Raw genomic sequence first — 15,011 nt, forward strand, 5'->3', positions numbered from 1 at the left:
ATGACTGACCCTAGTTTGCAGTCATCTGCAAAAAGTGAGAATCAGACCCTCTACCTTCTGTCTGTAAGGTAAACACCTTAATCATTATGCCAACCCCCAACCTATCAAAGTGATCTCCACTCAACTCTTAATCTAGATTCTTAGTTTCATGTAGCAGTGACACCAATGAGTACACTTCAAAGGTAAGTACTAGGCTAGCTGCCCTTGTGATTTATCTTAAGCCAAGCAATTTACCCTTTAGTGAAAATCAAATCTGGAACTTCTTGACTGTGAGGTAAACACCTTAACTATTAGGCTGTCCCCCGACACTTTAATTTAATTCCAGGCTACTACTGTATTGTGGACAACAGTATTTAAGGTCATAGCTGCACAACTTCACACACACTCACACACACATGCACACATTCAAGTTGACTGCTGTGAGATTAGAACCCCCTACCTATCTAACTATGCAATCTAGAGGACACAGTACTTAATGCAAGAGCCACCGCAAAATTCTCTGTAGCAGTTCCTTCCTGTCACAAGTCAAATGGTATAGGGGTTTTTCCCTGATATAAAAAAAATAGCATAAACTGCAGCATGATAAGAAACATAGTCTTCCACTGACATAGGTATGACATGTGGTACAATGCAGGGCCCCTACTCAGTATTCTTGTACTTCACTGACATAGGTCTGACATATGGCAACATGCAGGGCCCCTGCTCAGTATTCATGTACTGCACCGAAATAGGTAAGAATGTGGTACCATGCAGGGCCCCTACTCAGTATTCTTGTACTTCATTGACATTAGTATGATGTGGTACCATACAGGGCCCCTACTCAGTATTCTTGTACTTCATTTACATATGTATGATGTGGTACCATACAGGGCCCCTACTCAGTATTCTTGTACTTCACTGACATAGGTATGATGTGGTACCATACAGGGCCCCTACTCAGTATTCTTGTACTTCATTGACATATGTATGATGTGGTACCATACAGGGCCCCTACTCAGTAGTCTTGTACTTCACTAACATAGGTATGACATGTGGTACCATGCATGGCCCCTACTCAGTATTCTTGTACTTCATTGACATAGGTATGAATGTGGTACCATGCAGGGCCCCTACTCAGTATTCTTGTACTTCATTGACATAGGTATGATGTAGTATCATACAGGGCCCCTACTCAGTATTCTTGTACTTCACTAACATAGGTATGAATGTGGTACCATGCGGGGCCCCTACTCAGTATTCTTGTACTTCACTGACATAGGTATGATGTAGTATCATACAGGGCCCCTACTCAGTATTCTTGTACTTCACTAACATAGGTATGAATGTGGTACCATGCAGGGCCCCTACTCAGTATTCTTGTACTTCACTAACATAGGTATGACATGTGGTACCATGCATGGCCCCTACTCAGTATTCTTGTACTTCACTGACACAGGTATGACATGTGGTACCATGCATGGCCCCTACTCAGTATTCTTGTACTTCATTGACATAGGTATGAATGTGGTACCATGCAGGGCCCCTACTCAGTATTCTTGTACTTCACTGACATAGGTATGATGTAGTATCATACAGGGCCCCTACTCAGTATTCTTGTACTTCACTGACATAGGTATGATGTAGTATCATACAGGGCCCCTACTCAGTATTCTTGTACTTCACTAACATAGGTATGACATGTGGTACCATGCATGGCCCCTACTCAGTATTCTTGTACTTCACTGACATAGGTATGACATGTGGTACCATGCATGGCCCCTACACAGTATTCTTGTACTTCATTGACATAGGTATGAATGTGGTACCATGCAGGGCCCCTACTCAGTATTCTTGTACTTCACTGACATAGGTATGATGTAGTATCATACAGGGCCCCTACTCAGTATTCTTGTACTTCACTGACATAGGTATGATGTAGTATCATACAGGGCCCCTACTCAGTATTCTTGTACTTCACTAACATAGGTATGACATGTGGTACCATGTATGGCCCCTACTCAGTATTCTTGTACTTCACTGACATAGGTATGACATGTGGTACCATGCATGGCCTCTGCTCAGTATTCTTGTACTTCATTGACATAGGTATGAATGTGGTACCATGCAGGGCCCCTACTCAGTATTCTTGTACTTCATTGACATAGGTATGATGTAGTATCATACAGGGCCCCTACTCAGTATTCTTGTACTTCACTAACATAGGTATGAATGTGGTACCATGCAGGGCCCCTACTCAGTATTCTTGTACTTCACTAACATAGGTATGACATGTGGTACCATGCAGGGTCCCTGCTCAGTATTCATGTACTGCACTGACATAGGTATGACATGTGGTAACACTCAGGGTCCCTACTCAATATTCGTGTACTTCCACTAACATAGGTCTGATATGTGGTAGCATGCAGAGCCCATACAGCCAAAATAAGATAGTGTTTAACTCTTCACAGTACCTTACGTGAAACTGGGCACACTGGCATGGCAGTACCGAAGAGTTGTTAGTGCTGTAGCGAAAAACTCTATAAATATCACCAGTTTACTTTAACTTACACACACACACACACACACACACACACACACACATACACATACACACACACACACACACACACACACACACACACACACACACACACACAAACACCACCCACTCTTCCTCTAAATCACAATCTACAATATTATAGTGTCAGCGGCCAGTACACATGGGGTGTTGTAGATATATATTCCCTTCCTTCACTAAACTGCAGATTTCTACTGTGGTACTAATTAATGTTACAACAATAAGTGCATATTTTTAGTTCATGGTCACGTAGTTCTTATTACCTGCTTTTATTAGTTTTTGGCAGAATCAAGTTTCTCTTTATGCCTGTTTTTACAATGCATCCCAAAGCTGTGTATGTATGTATTTATATATATTTACACATGTGATTATGGTTAGTGAGTATGAAAGTGTACATGCGTCTATCTATAAATGTCCGTGTATGTATGTAAGTACATGTATGTATATGTATGTGTACACTGCATGCATGTATGTATGCCTGCCTATGTCTTTCTGTCTATCTTTTAGTGTGACGGCCTCTAAGTTTGCTGCTTTTCATGCTAACATAGTCTGAAAACTGTCTCTGAAAATGAATTTTATTTTTCAGCAATGAATGGGTTAATCATTTATATATGAACTGCAGTTTTTAGAAGAAACAGCAGCAAGACAGAAGGGATTGGCTTAAAATGAACAGAAATGTTGCAGTTTGCATTAATGTTATGAGCCTGTTGTATCAGTGAAAATGTTATCTTTATAACAGGGAAAAAAGGGGGAAAATTCTGTGACTCTGCATTTTCCTTCATGCACTGAGGCAGAGCGCAAATGGATGTCGGAGTCTTTGTGACAATATTCAGAAACTGTGTGAAGTTTAGCTGATAAAACTGGGTCGTCATGTCTCTTTAAATCATCACTCTGCTGTGAATGCCCTAGCTTTTGGTCGGCAATTATCCAGGGTGAATGAGTCGCAGCAGACAGAACTGATACAACCTGCCAGAACGGTTGGGCTCTGGGCCTAATTCCCAGAAAGCCACTTGAGTAGGAGTGAATGTCCTCCCATGCCCTCTGCTGCCTGCCTCCTCACTGCAGACCTGTAACTTTGGGGAAGGGTGCAGAATCAAGGCACAGATAAACTGGAGGATTGCTCAGTGTCTCTCCGCTGTTTCTGTTGCTGATCACAGACAAAAAAGGTTCCTTACGTTCTTGTTTTTCTTGTGGAGAAACTGCAGGTAGGAAATCTGGATTTAATAGATTGTGTATGTTTTAATAACTACTTTGGTCTTTCTGATAACCTGTGTACTTGTTTCTTTCTGATTTTATAAGCTTATAGTTCCAACGATGTTTAATTCTGGAAGTGTAAAAGCAGTTCAATTAAGTAACAGAACATAAAAGCATAAAATAAGATGGGTGGGTACATGACAACAATGTTTTAGTTTTCTCTGAGCTGATGGAAAATGTCTAGCCTGTCTGAAACATTGAAACCTGCTGTGCTTTTTATAGTAGAGGTAACAAAATGCTGTACTGCTTCTGGTTAGGTATTTGATCTCTTTATGACAGGAACAGAATTTCCTTTCTTTGCTTTTTTTCTTTTACTCACAATTGTGGAATTGTGCATTCAGATAATCTGGTGTTTGAAATCTTGTTACTAGAAGGAGTCAGCTATGGGGAGTTACTGCCTTTTTTTGGGGGGGGGGGGGTTGTATAGCAAGGCTGTGTAATAAAACAAGATGTGCGTTTAAAAGAACTACGTTGATGTTGTCTTGTAATATGTGACCGGCTCATCTGGTTAAAATTCAGTGGAAAGGATTTTGTACTGGTAGCTGGGGAGGGATTTGTGGCTTATATAAAAGGCCAAGCAAATTTTTTTTCTGACATAGCACTGAAATCTGTGAGAAAACTGCATTATCTTCCTCTCTTTTCCAGACGTTTAATAATAAATTAAAATAGTTTTGTTATGATTAGTATTTGCACATTTGGCTTTTTATGTTTTGAAACCTAGATGATACTATTTTATCGGTATTGATAAAGCACCGAAATCAAAGATTAGATGGTCAAGAAACATATGGCGTTAATGGATTATATTTACTTCTGTTTAATGTGTTTTGACATCCAAATCTTTGCTGAAAGTTTTTGTATAATTATCATAAACTCCTGATTTCGCTGTCGTCAGGCAAAATGCATCTGTTACCTCCATTAAACATTTACTGCGCCTGGAAAAGTCACGTATGACACCTGGCACCTCTCTTGGGGTTTATTTATGTATTTTATTTTATTTAATGTACATGTATACTTGTGTAATTTATGCATGTAAGTAATGGCCCACTGAGGAAAAAAATCCACTTTCTAAGGCTGGGCATTAAGAAACCTAGGCACTTTATAAAAGGTAGATTACAACATAGATTTCTGACAAAATTAACTATATGACATAAGTTCATAAGACTGCTGCATGCTACTGACTGTGCTGGTAAAAGGACTACTCTGGGACATAAATTAAACCTCCCTTGACCCAAAAACTGGTCCCTCAACTTTGTGAAGTATCCAACTCATAGCTGACTCTCTGAGTGGAAATTTTGGGGATCTCTAATTTCAGAGTGCATCCCAAAAAGCACTTCTTCATCCAAGCCAGATGCTCCTACTTCAACACGTATCACCTAACACTCTATCCCTATGTCCTTTCCAAATCTCTTCTCCTCCCGCAGATTTGGTGTATGTGTATGTGTGTGTGTGTGTGTGTGTGTGTGTGTGTGTGTGTGTGTGTGTGTTATTACTTACATTTCTGTATTTTTTGTTTGTGAAATGCTTTGGATTTCATCTGGGCTGATCCTGAAATTGGTCAGTTTTGATCAGTGCACTACCCTAGTAAACCAATTTTTATAAATAAGTGGATAAAGGTGTATTATTACTGGGTCCAAACTTGTCTGTGTATTCATATGTCATTGAGGTCCTAAAGGTGCTAATGTGTGCATATACAGTACATGTGTTGTTATCCCAAGTATAAACCTAGAACTGATGTGTTGTCTGTGTACATAAGTGTATGCTGCTTGGCGCAGACTAAAAATTATTTCTGTTGTGCTGGGGTTCAGACTGGTGCTGATCATTGCATAATCGTGCAGTATTTTAACTTTGTAGGTAGATGTATACTTTTCTCATGTAAAATTGTACTGACTTGCACAGATATGAGCAAATTTATTTTTTTAAATAAGGACATCTGTTTGATGTCACATTTATGTGACGGATGTGTGGACACATTGTGTCCAGTAACTTTTGTTAGACGTGGGTAAGGATATTAAAGGAGCATCAGCCCCATGAAGTGTAAGAATACCGGCATCATGATGTACTGTAGGTGATATAAAGGAATACCAGCTCCATGATATAAAGGAGCACCAGCCCTGTTATATAAAGGAGTGCTAGCCCCGTGATGTAAGTGAGGTAAAGGAGCACCAGCCTCGTGATGTAAGTGAGGTAAAGGAGCACCAGCCCCGTGATATAAGTGAGGTAAAGGAGCACCAGCCCCGTGATATAAGTGAGGTAAAGGAGCACCAGCCCCAAGATGTAAGTGACATAAAGGAGCACCAGCCCCAAGATGTAAGTGACATAAAGGAGCACCAGCCCCAAGATGTAAGTGACATAAAGGAGCACCAGCCCTGTGATGTAAGCGACATAAAGGAGCACCAGCCCTGTGATGTAAGCGACGTAAAGGAGCACCAGCCCTGTGATGTAAGTGACGTAAATGAGCACCAGCCCTGTGATGTAAGTGACATAAAGGAGCACCAGCCCTGTGATGTAAGTGACATAAAGGAGCACCAGCCCTGTGATGTAAGTGACATAAAGGAGCACCAGCCCTGTGATGTAAGTGACGTAAAGGAGCACCAACCCTGTGATGTAAGTGATATAAAGGAGCACCAGCCTTGTGATATGTGACATAAGTGCCAGCCCAAGATATAAATGAGCACCATCCCCATGATGTAAGTGACGTAAAGGAGCACCAGCCCTGCGATGTAAGTGACATAAAGGAGCACCAGCCCTGTGATGTAAGTGACGTAAAGGAGCACCAGCCTCGTGATGTAATTCACATAAAGAAGCACCAACCCCAAGATACAAAGGAGCACAAGCCCCATGATGTCAGTGACATAAAGGAGCACCAGCCCCATGATGTAAGTGACGTAAAGGAGCACCACCGCTGTGATGTAAGTGACGTAAAGGAGCACCAGCCCTGTTATATAAAGGAGTACCAGCCCCATGATATAAGTGACGTAAAGGAGCACCAGCCCCATGATGTAAGTGACATAAAGGAGCACCAGCCCTGTGATGAAAGTAACATAAAGGAGCACCAGCCCTGTGATGTAAGTGACGTAAAGGAGCACCAGCCCCGTGATGTAAGTGACGTAAAGGAGCACCAGCCCTGTGATGTAAGTGACGTAAAGGAGCACCAGCCCTGTGATGTAAGTGACATAAAGGAGCACCAGCCACGTGATGTAATTCACATAAAGAAGCACCAACCCCAAGATACAAAGGAGCACAAGCCCCATGATGTAAGTGACATAAAGGAGCACCAGCCCCGTGATGTAAGTGACGTAAAGGAGCACCAGCCCCATGATGTAAGTGACGTAAAGGAGCACCAGCCCTGTGATGTAAGTGAGGTAAAGGAGCACCAGCCCTGTTATATAAAGGAGTGCCAGCCCCATGATGTAAGTGACGTAAAGGAGCACCAGCCCCATGATGTAAGTGACAAAAAGGAGCACCAGCCTCAGGATATAAGTGATATAAATGAGTGCCAGCTCCAAGATATAAAGGAGCACCAGCCCTGTTATATAAAGGAGCACCTCCCCCATGATGTAAGTGATATAAAAGAGCACCAGCCCTGTTATATAAAGGAGTGCCAGATGATATAACTGACGTAAAGGAGCACCATCCCCGTGATGTAAATGACATAAAGAAGTGACAGGCCCAAGATATAAAGGAGCACCTCCCCCATGATGTAAGTGAGGTAAAGGAGCACCAGCCCTATTATATAAAGGAGTACCAGCCCCATGATGTAAGTGACAAAAAGGAGCACCAACCCCGTGATGTAAATGACGTAAAGGAGCACCAACCTCCTGATGTAATTCACATAAAGAAGCACCAGCCCCATGATGTAAGTGACGTAAAGAAGCACTAGCCCTGTGATGGAAGTGACATAAAGGAGCACTAGCCCTGTTATATAAAGGAGCGCCAGCCCCATGATGTAAGTGACATAAAGGAACACCAGCCCCATAATGTAAGTGAGGGAAAGGAGTACCAGTCCCACAATGTAAGTGACAAAAAGGAGCACCAGCCCCGTGATGTAAGTGACGTAAAAGAGCACCAGCCTCATGATGTAATTCACATAAAAAAGCACCAGCCCCAAGATACAAAGGAGCACCAGTCACATGATGTAAGTGACATAAAGGAGCACCAGCCCCATGATGTAAGTGACGTAAAGAAGTGACAGGCCCAAGATATAAAGGAGCACCAGCCCCATGGTGTAAGTAACAAAGGAGTGTCAGCTCCATGATGTAAAGGAGCACCAACACGTGTGATTATGAAAGTTGAGCTTCTGATAGTTTAATGTCTTTTCATGATAATAATATGCCTTAAAACGTTATGAGTTCATAAATTTAGACAGTCAATGGAAACAGGATTGACTGTCACTCAGGACAGTTGTCCTCATTTTGGGAGTTGGGGTAGACTATTTGTGCTCATCTGTAGCCTGATAAGGAATGTACAGAGAGAGAGAGAGATAGGGTGCCCAGGCACAGAGTGCACTGTTAAGGGTCAGAGTGGCAACTACATATAGACACTACCTACATGCTAGATTTGAATAGAAATTGAGCAGGGGAAATAAATCAGCATCTTCCAGTCCCAGGATGCATGTTTGTTCAAGTTAAGTACCTTTTCGGGAATTTTGGGAAGTCCAGAATATATTTTTTTATTCTCTGGCAGAAATGAAGGTAGGAAAATCACACACAACTTACTGGCAAGAGGGTGGATAAGTGGGAATAATGTGAAAATGATCTACAGATCGGGAGCAAGTATGATATAGGGTATGTGCTGGGTATGATATAGGGTAGGTATGTGCTGGGTATGATATAGGGTAGGTATGTGCTGGGTATGATATAGGGTAGGTATGTGCTGGGTATGATATAGGGTAGGTATGTGCTGGGTATGATATAGGGTAGGTATGTGCTGGGTATGATATAGGGTAGGTATGTGCTGGGTATGATATACGGTAGGTATGTGCTGGAGTGGGCTAGGAAACTACTGCCCATTATAAGGGGTCTAATCTGTTGTCTTCCTGTCTTAGTTCAAGGCTGCACAGTGGACTCCACTTACTGGGTACTCTCACAAGTGAGGATTATTGCTATGTGCAGCATTTGCTAACCTCAGAATGAACATGGACATAACAAACCATGCAGATGAGTAAGTTACATGGCTGCACGAATTACAAGGGATGGAGCTTGCTATATCAATCTGTGCAGCATAAGAATGTGGCTGCCAGGACCAGGCGGCTGTGCTGTAATACCGAATGCAGACAGCACTGTTACCTTTTCTTGCTGTGTGGAATGGGCTCTATGTAGTATGGCTCAAGTGACGAAAAGTGTTATAAATGGCAGTGTAATGTATTGCAAGCATGCAGATGAGCTGTGCAGTATACCCGAGATATAAGGAAGACTAGCCATTCAGTTGGTGATGCAGCTTTCACCAGCGTTTCTTTGCTGCCGGGCACCAGATTGGTTTATTGGCGGGAGTAGTGCTCCATCTTTTTTGCCATGAGTTGGGTTGTGATGGGGGCACCAATACCTGTGGGAGTTCCAAGGAAGATGCCCACCCCCAGTTACAGGAAGTGGAGACAAGGTTAAGCAGGGACACTTAAGCCAGCATTACTGTCCAGTCCCTCTCCGATAATGATAGGTAGCTGCTCTGCTTGTCCTCTGTCTCATCCCTGTTGATTGGTAAGTGATATATAAGGTAATGGTTACATTTTTGGTCACTGTGGTATGACTAAACCCTCAGTATTCAGTGGATGATATTACAGAGGTAGAGTAATATGGGTAATTATTACTTACTTCATTAGATGGGGATGCATTTAAAAATCTCTCCTACTCAAATAGTAGCTCTTCAGTGTGGTTGACTGACACAGCATGCCTTACCTCTCAACAGTCCACAGATTTTCAGCATGACCCTGATTGTGGCTCATATTTTTGCATTCTTCCTCTTAAAATGTTTAATTTTTGGTAAGTTACTGAGGATTACAGCTACTCAATAATGTCCGACATTAGAGTTCCGTACTTCTTATTGTTCAGGAAATGTATGTTATTGATGCACAACCTGTTGCTTTATTAACTTTTTAAACCAAGTTAGAGTACTATTTAAAATCATTCTCAGTTTTAGGCTTTTGTTCCCCATAAGTTTGGCATTGTTGCCCAATTCTTGAGCTTAGAAATTGTGATCAGCAAACAAATGATTGCGCATATTGCAGCCATTGCATTTGTTATGTATCACAGACCAAACCATAGCTCAAAATAACAGCTCTGGAATGAGAGGCCTGGTATAAAATCTACTTCATGTTTTAACCACTGATGAGCAGTATCCTAGGGCCATTGTCTACCAGACTCCTGATCTTGACATTAGTGGACTACGTATCCCAGAACTTGCTCTGTATGTTTTAACTGGTAAAAGTTTCTTCTAAATTATTAGAAATAAACAAAACGAAAACCTCAGCAGATCCACCACTGACACTGGTAAATATCGAACAGAGTCATAAAGATGCACAGTCATCTAAAAGCCAGTTTGTCTTGTTCCTGACATTTTCCAGTCCTCTGATCTTGATTGTGATTCCCTAGTGGTACTCCAAAAATACAAGTCCAGAACCAAAGGTTCAGCAAGCTCAGCAATTACATATAGCCACAAAGCTGCCTTCTAGCTGTCTTAGCTGCATCAGCCTCTGTTTATGTGAAGTGATTTGTTGAATCAACCGCTATTTCTGTAAAGCAATATATCTTTCTAAATCCATCCAGTGTATCCTCAAACTGTGTTGTCTTCTTGTTTTAATATGGTACTGAGTTTGGCACTAAAATATTAAGTACGTCATCCCTATCTCCATTCTTTAAAATGATGCAGATTATTCAGCATTCGTAGAACTTCTAATGCAGCATATATTTTTTCTCTCCTCTGATCTGCATCTCTCCTTTGTTATATTAATAAGATATCTAGAAATGTATACAATACTTTAAAGTAAAATAAAAGCTTTTAATTTTTCTTCTGTTGATGTAACTTACTCTATGCATCCTATTACCCCAGTTACCACCGTCAGACTTTTGCTGATCTCTCACCTGGCTTTCTTACCTGTTCTTACCTCATTTGTTACACTGATCTTCTCTAATTCTGGTGTGCTGATTCCCGTTTACTTTATTTCATATCCTTTTAAGTTGTAATACTGTCATGTTTAGACCAGTTCTTCATTCAAGAATGGAAAAATACTAACAAAGTCTTGTTCCAGTCTAGGAATATCTTATCAACCAACTCAACTACTTTCTTATTTATTTACCATGATCCTCTGTTGCCAAAAATATCTTCATACCATGAAGACAAATACGTTTCTCTCTTCCATGAACAAATGCTATCATCCTCCCAAAATATACTGAAACACACTGCATGTATCTTTATATCATTATTAAATTCCAAAAAGCAAAGTGGTGGACCCTCAACAATTCAGTCACAGAAGCAGCTCTATTTGAGCTTCATGACTTAATTTTTAGTCTCGTTCACTGTAATTATTACCCACCAGTAATATATACATAAAAAGGCTTAGTGCTATCCACTCAACACCCAAAACACAAGATCACACACTTGTCTTTTATTCTAAATACAAAAAATAGACTAGTTTAAAAAACTGATCTAGCTTTAGGGAGTAAGATCCCGTCTTATAAAAAAAAATTCTTCTACTTGGTCCTCCTTCAAATTATTGCTGCTGCTATTTTGAGGGGAGAAGCCAAAATTTCCTGAATGAAAATGTTGATTTTACTGAAGCTGTGAGCGTAGTATAGCTGAAGTCTTTTATCTAGAAGACCATTTATCTTAGCAGTAAAAACTGTGAGCTCCTAATCCCACTCATGAATACCAAGCACATTTCTACTTATAAGGAAGAGGTAAGCCTTGGAAGCAGTAGAAAGATTCTGCCTAATGAAATGGTACGGCTAAATATCTCTCAAACTGGTTTTAAAGGACTTTGCCTAGAAGTGTCACTTGCCTGAAACTCCTGCATAAACAAATGGTGTGACTGAGCTGTGATAAATCACTTCTGTCTTGGAAATCCTTTTCTCTTATCTTCACAGTGTTATATCTGGAATACTGTCCGCCATTACCTCAGAAACTTAGGACTAAGTCATGCAGCTTACAGGACAGATGAGTCCTATTGCTAAAGAGACCCATTTTCTTTTTAAATGTGGTAAAAGGTTTTCAACAAGATCACCCTATAAACTGGAAACACCTTTCCCCCTGTAGGCTCGGAATGATCAAAATTATGGATGGTTCAGATCCAAATTGTTATAACACTTTAGCACTTATGGCTGCCATTGTTAGAGTGATGACTGCTTGTTATTGTCTCCAAGGTTTTTAGGCTACTGTTTTAGTTGAAGCCAAGATTTTTGCACTACATGTAGTACTCTTTACTTTCTGCCAATGCTTAGCGTCTGTTATGCTCTAATTACCGACTACCGCACTGGAAATTCTGGTTCTGTGTTTCATGTAATTCACACCTAGTAAAAATATTTTGTTTTGCAAATAGTGTATTAAAATGTTTATTACTTTTACATTGACATTGTTGTACATGGTAATTCACTGTTTGAAGGTTTAACCAGTGTTATTGAACTGTTGTGCCTGCATCTACAGCCATGATCTTGACTGAAAATAATCCATGAATCAATCCACTTAACAAGATAAAAATAATCAAAACAGTATCATTATCAAGAGCAGCGGCAGCAAGCAGGCTGGCCTGATTACTCTTCTGTTGCCATAGAGTAGGTAGGCAGTTTTCACTTTTCTGTTTCCATAGAGCAGGTTGGCAGTTTTGACTCTGCTGTTGCCACAGAGCAGGTAGGCAGTTTTCAGTTTGCACAAAGACTGCTCAACTCAGACACAACTGCCTTGATGGCTGCAGCTAGGGAAGAACCTTTACAAGCTGTATAGTGTGATTGCACAGAGTTTAGTCCATTCATTCACCTGGAGTTGCTACCAAGGCACATCTGTTAAAATAGGAACAGTTCAGGAAGTACCTAAACAGGAGCCATTTAGGGAGGCTGCATAGACTACAACTCACACATTCACCAGATATTGCTAATAAGACATAGCTGTTATTACAGGACCAGGTCAGGAAGTGTCTAACTAGGAACCATGTAGGGAGGCTGTACAGACTGTATGTAGCTCATCCATTCAGCAGACTTTGCTACCACAACCACTTAGCCTGGTTGAAGCAGATTGTATTGCTGTTTTACTGAACTATTTCTCTAATTTAATGGGAATTCTTGCATAGTTGTGATACTTATTTACTTCTGTGCTGTAGGTAACCATGTGAAGATTATGTTCACAGAGATTAAAGTTAGATATGCAAATACAACAGATGCCATTGCTGAATGCTTGGACCTTTAAGCACAAAATGTGGGAGGGCTGCAACAGGTGCTTAGAATTTCCAGTAATTCTTAATGATGGTTATTAAGAAGGAATGCATTCTTCTGAAATCCTTGGGGTACTAACCTACAACTCATAGGTTGGTACTAGGCTATCAGCCATAGGGCCTATACAAGCCTAGCCATAACAATTCCCTGGATATTTCTTCCCACAATATTTACATCTCTGGACCCCTGTCTTGCAGGGTGACAGAAGTGATCCCCGGGGTGAATTTCCTATCTCCCATCCAATCATCAAGGTTCCTTTTGAAGAGGGCCAAGGAGGCGCTCTGCTTGACATGTATGGGCAGTCTATTCCAGAGTATGAGGAGTCTCTGGGTCAGGAACCTATCCCTCCAGCATGTTTTGTTCATTGTGATGACAAGGTTCAGATCCCTGGAGTGTGTGGCTCTGAGGGATTGGGATTTCTTTAAGTGGAGCATGTCCAACAGCTCAGGGTTTGACATGGCCTTGTATGTTAAGCAGAGATCGCCTCTGAGTAGACGATATGCCACAGAGTATAGCTGGAATTTTTTTAAACGGTCAGCATAGGGCATCTGCTTTAGGCCTGTGACTCCCTTAGTGAGGTATTTCTGTGGCCTTTCCAGCTGTTGCAGATGTCTTGTGAGGTACATACAAATGGGGCGTTGTACTCTATAATGAGTCTAATGAGGGATGAGTACAGTGGGACAATGACCTCCTTTTTTCTGGATGAAAAGCCCTTAGTGATGACTTGTGCCACATAAAAGGATTTCCTGACTCTTTTGTGGCAATGTGGTTATTGAAGGTGAGACCACTGTCCACCTGTGCCCCTAAGTCTCTCATCACGCTTTCGGTGTTTAGTGTACTGCCACCTGTGTGGTAATTCATGGGTACATGGTTTTTCCCAAAGGGGATAACTATACATTTCTTGGCATTAAGCTTGAGCCCATGGCTCTGGCATCAAGCATCTGTTTCTGTAAGGCCCTTTTATAGAATATATCCACATCATTTGGGGATTCAATAATGGCTCCCAGTTTGCAGTCATTTGCAAACTTTGTTAGCCAGATACACTTACTGTTGGCTTGTACTTAAGAAAAGTAGATGGCAAACAAGAAAGGTCCCAGGACTGAACCCTGAGGTACTCCACTGTCTGGAGCTGGATTTGGAGTCAGCTACTTTTACAGTCTGGATTCTATCAGTAAACCAATTGGCAACCCATCGAGTGACATAGGGATTTATGCCCAGCTTAGTAAGATTATCTATGATTCCAGAGTGGAGGATATAGGCTGTGTGGACCGCCTTACCCTCGTCCACAGCTCTGGAAACTGATTCAAAGAGGTCGGTCAGGTTCAGAAGACAAGATTGGCCCTTCAGGAACCCAAACTGGGTGGGGTCTAGTGTTTGGAGGTTGCCAATGTCTTTATAAGTTCTGTGATAATGCGTTCCATGTCCTTGCAGATCAGGCTCATCTTAGTCATATATTCATCATAGTCTTTGACTGTAAACTCCAGTCTGTCTGTCTGTCTCTGTTACAACCTCCATCTCTTCTTACTCCTGTTGTTGCTAGAACCCAGGTGATTAAGACAGTTTTTAACACATGCACAAAAAACATGAGGGTCTGGTATGTATAATACATGAAATATCTTACACTCCATATTTAAATAAAGATTTTCATGCCAAGATTCAAAGCCATAAGCCATGAACTGAGTTCACTAATACATAAACTTTCACATAGTCCACAAAGCAGACCCATATGCATTCCACTGATCTGAATTTTTCTGTGCATTTTTATTTTGAAATACTGTTTCTCACTG

At 41.2% G+C, this 15,011-nt stretch overlaps 1 protein-coding gene across 3 annotated transcripts in view; it reads left to right on the forward strand.

Annotated features, from left to right (window-relative positions):
• The first annotated feature begins 3,323 nt into the window (after positions 1–3,323).
• LOC122792993 (probable JmjC domain-containing histone demethylation protein 2C) overlaps positions 3,324–15,011 on the forward strand; it is a 1,041,568-nt gene continuing 1,029,880 nt past the window's right edge. For 2 of the 3 annotated variants that reach the window (XM_044060615.1, XM_044060616.1), the window contains exon 1: positions 3,324–3,762. The gene's annotated coding sequence lies outside the window, so the exon portion shown is untranslated. The remainder of the gene's footprint in view (positions 3,763–15,011) is intronic. The other variant, XM_044060618.1, reaches the window with a different exon arrangement.

The sequence above is a fragment of the Protopterus annectens genome, chromosome 2.part0 (assembly GCF_019279795.1).
Source record: "Protopterus annectens isolate FY-2018-M chromosome 2.part0, PAN1.0, whole genome shotgun sequence".
NCBI classification, from domain to species: Eukaryota; Metazoa; Chordata; order Ceratodontiformes; family Protopteridae; genus Protopterus; species Protopterus annectens.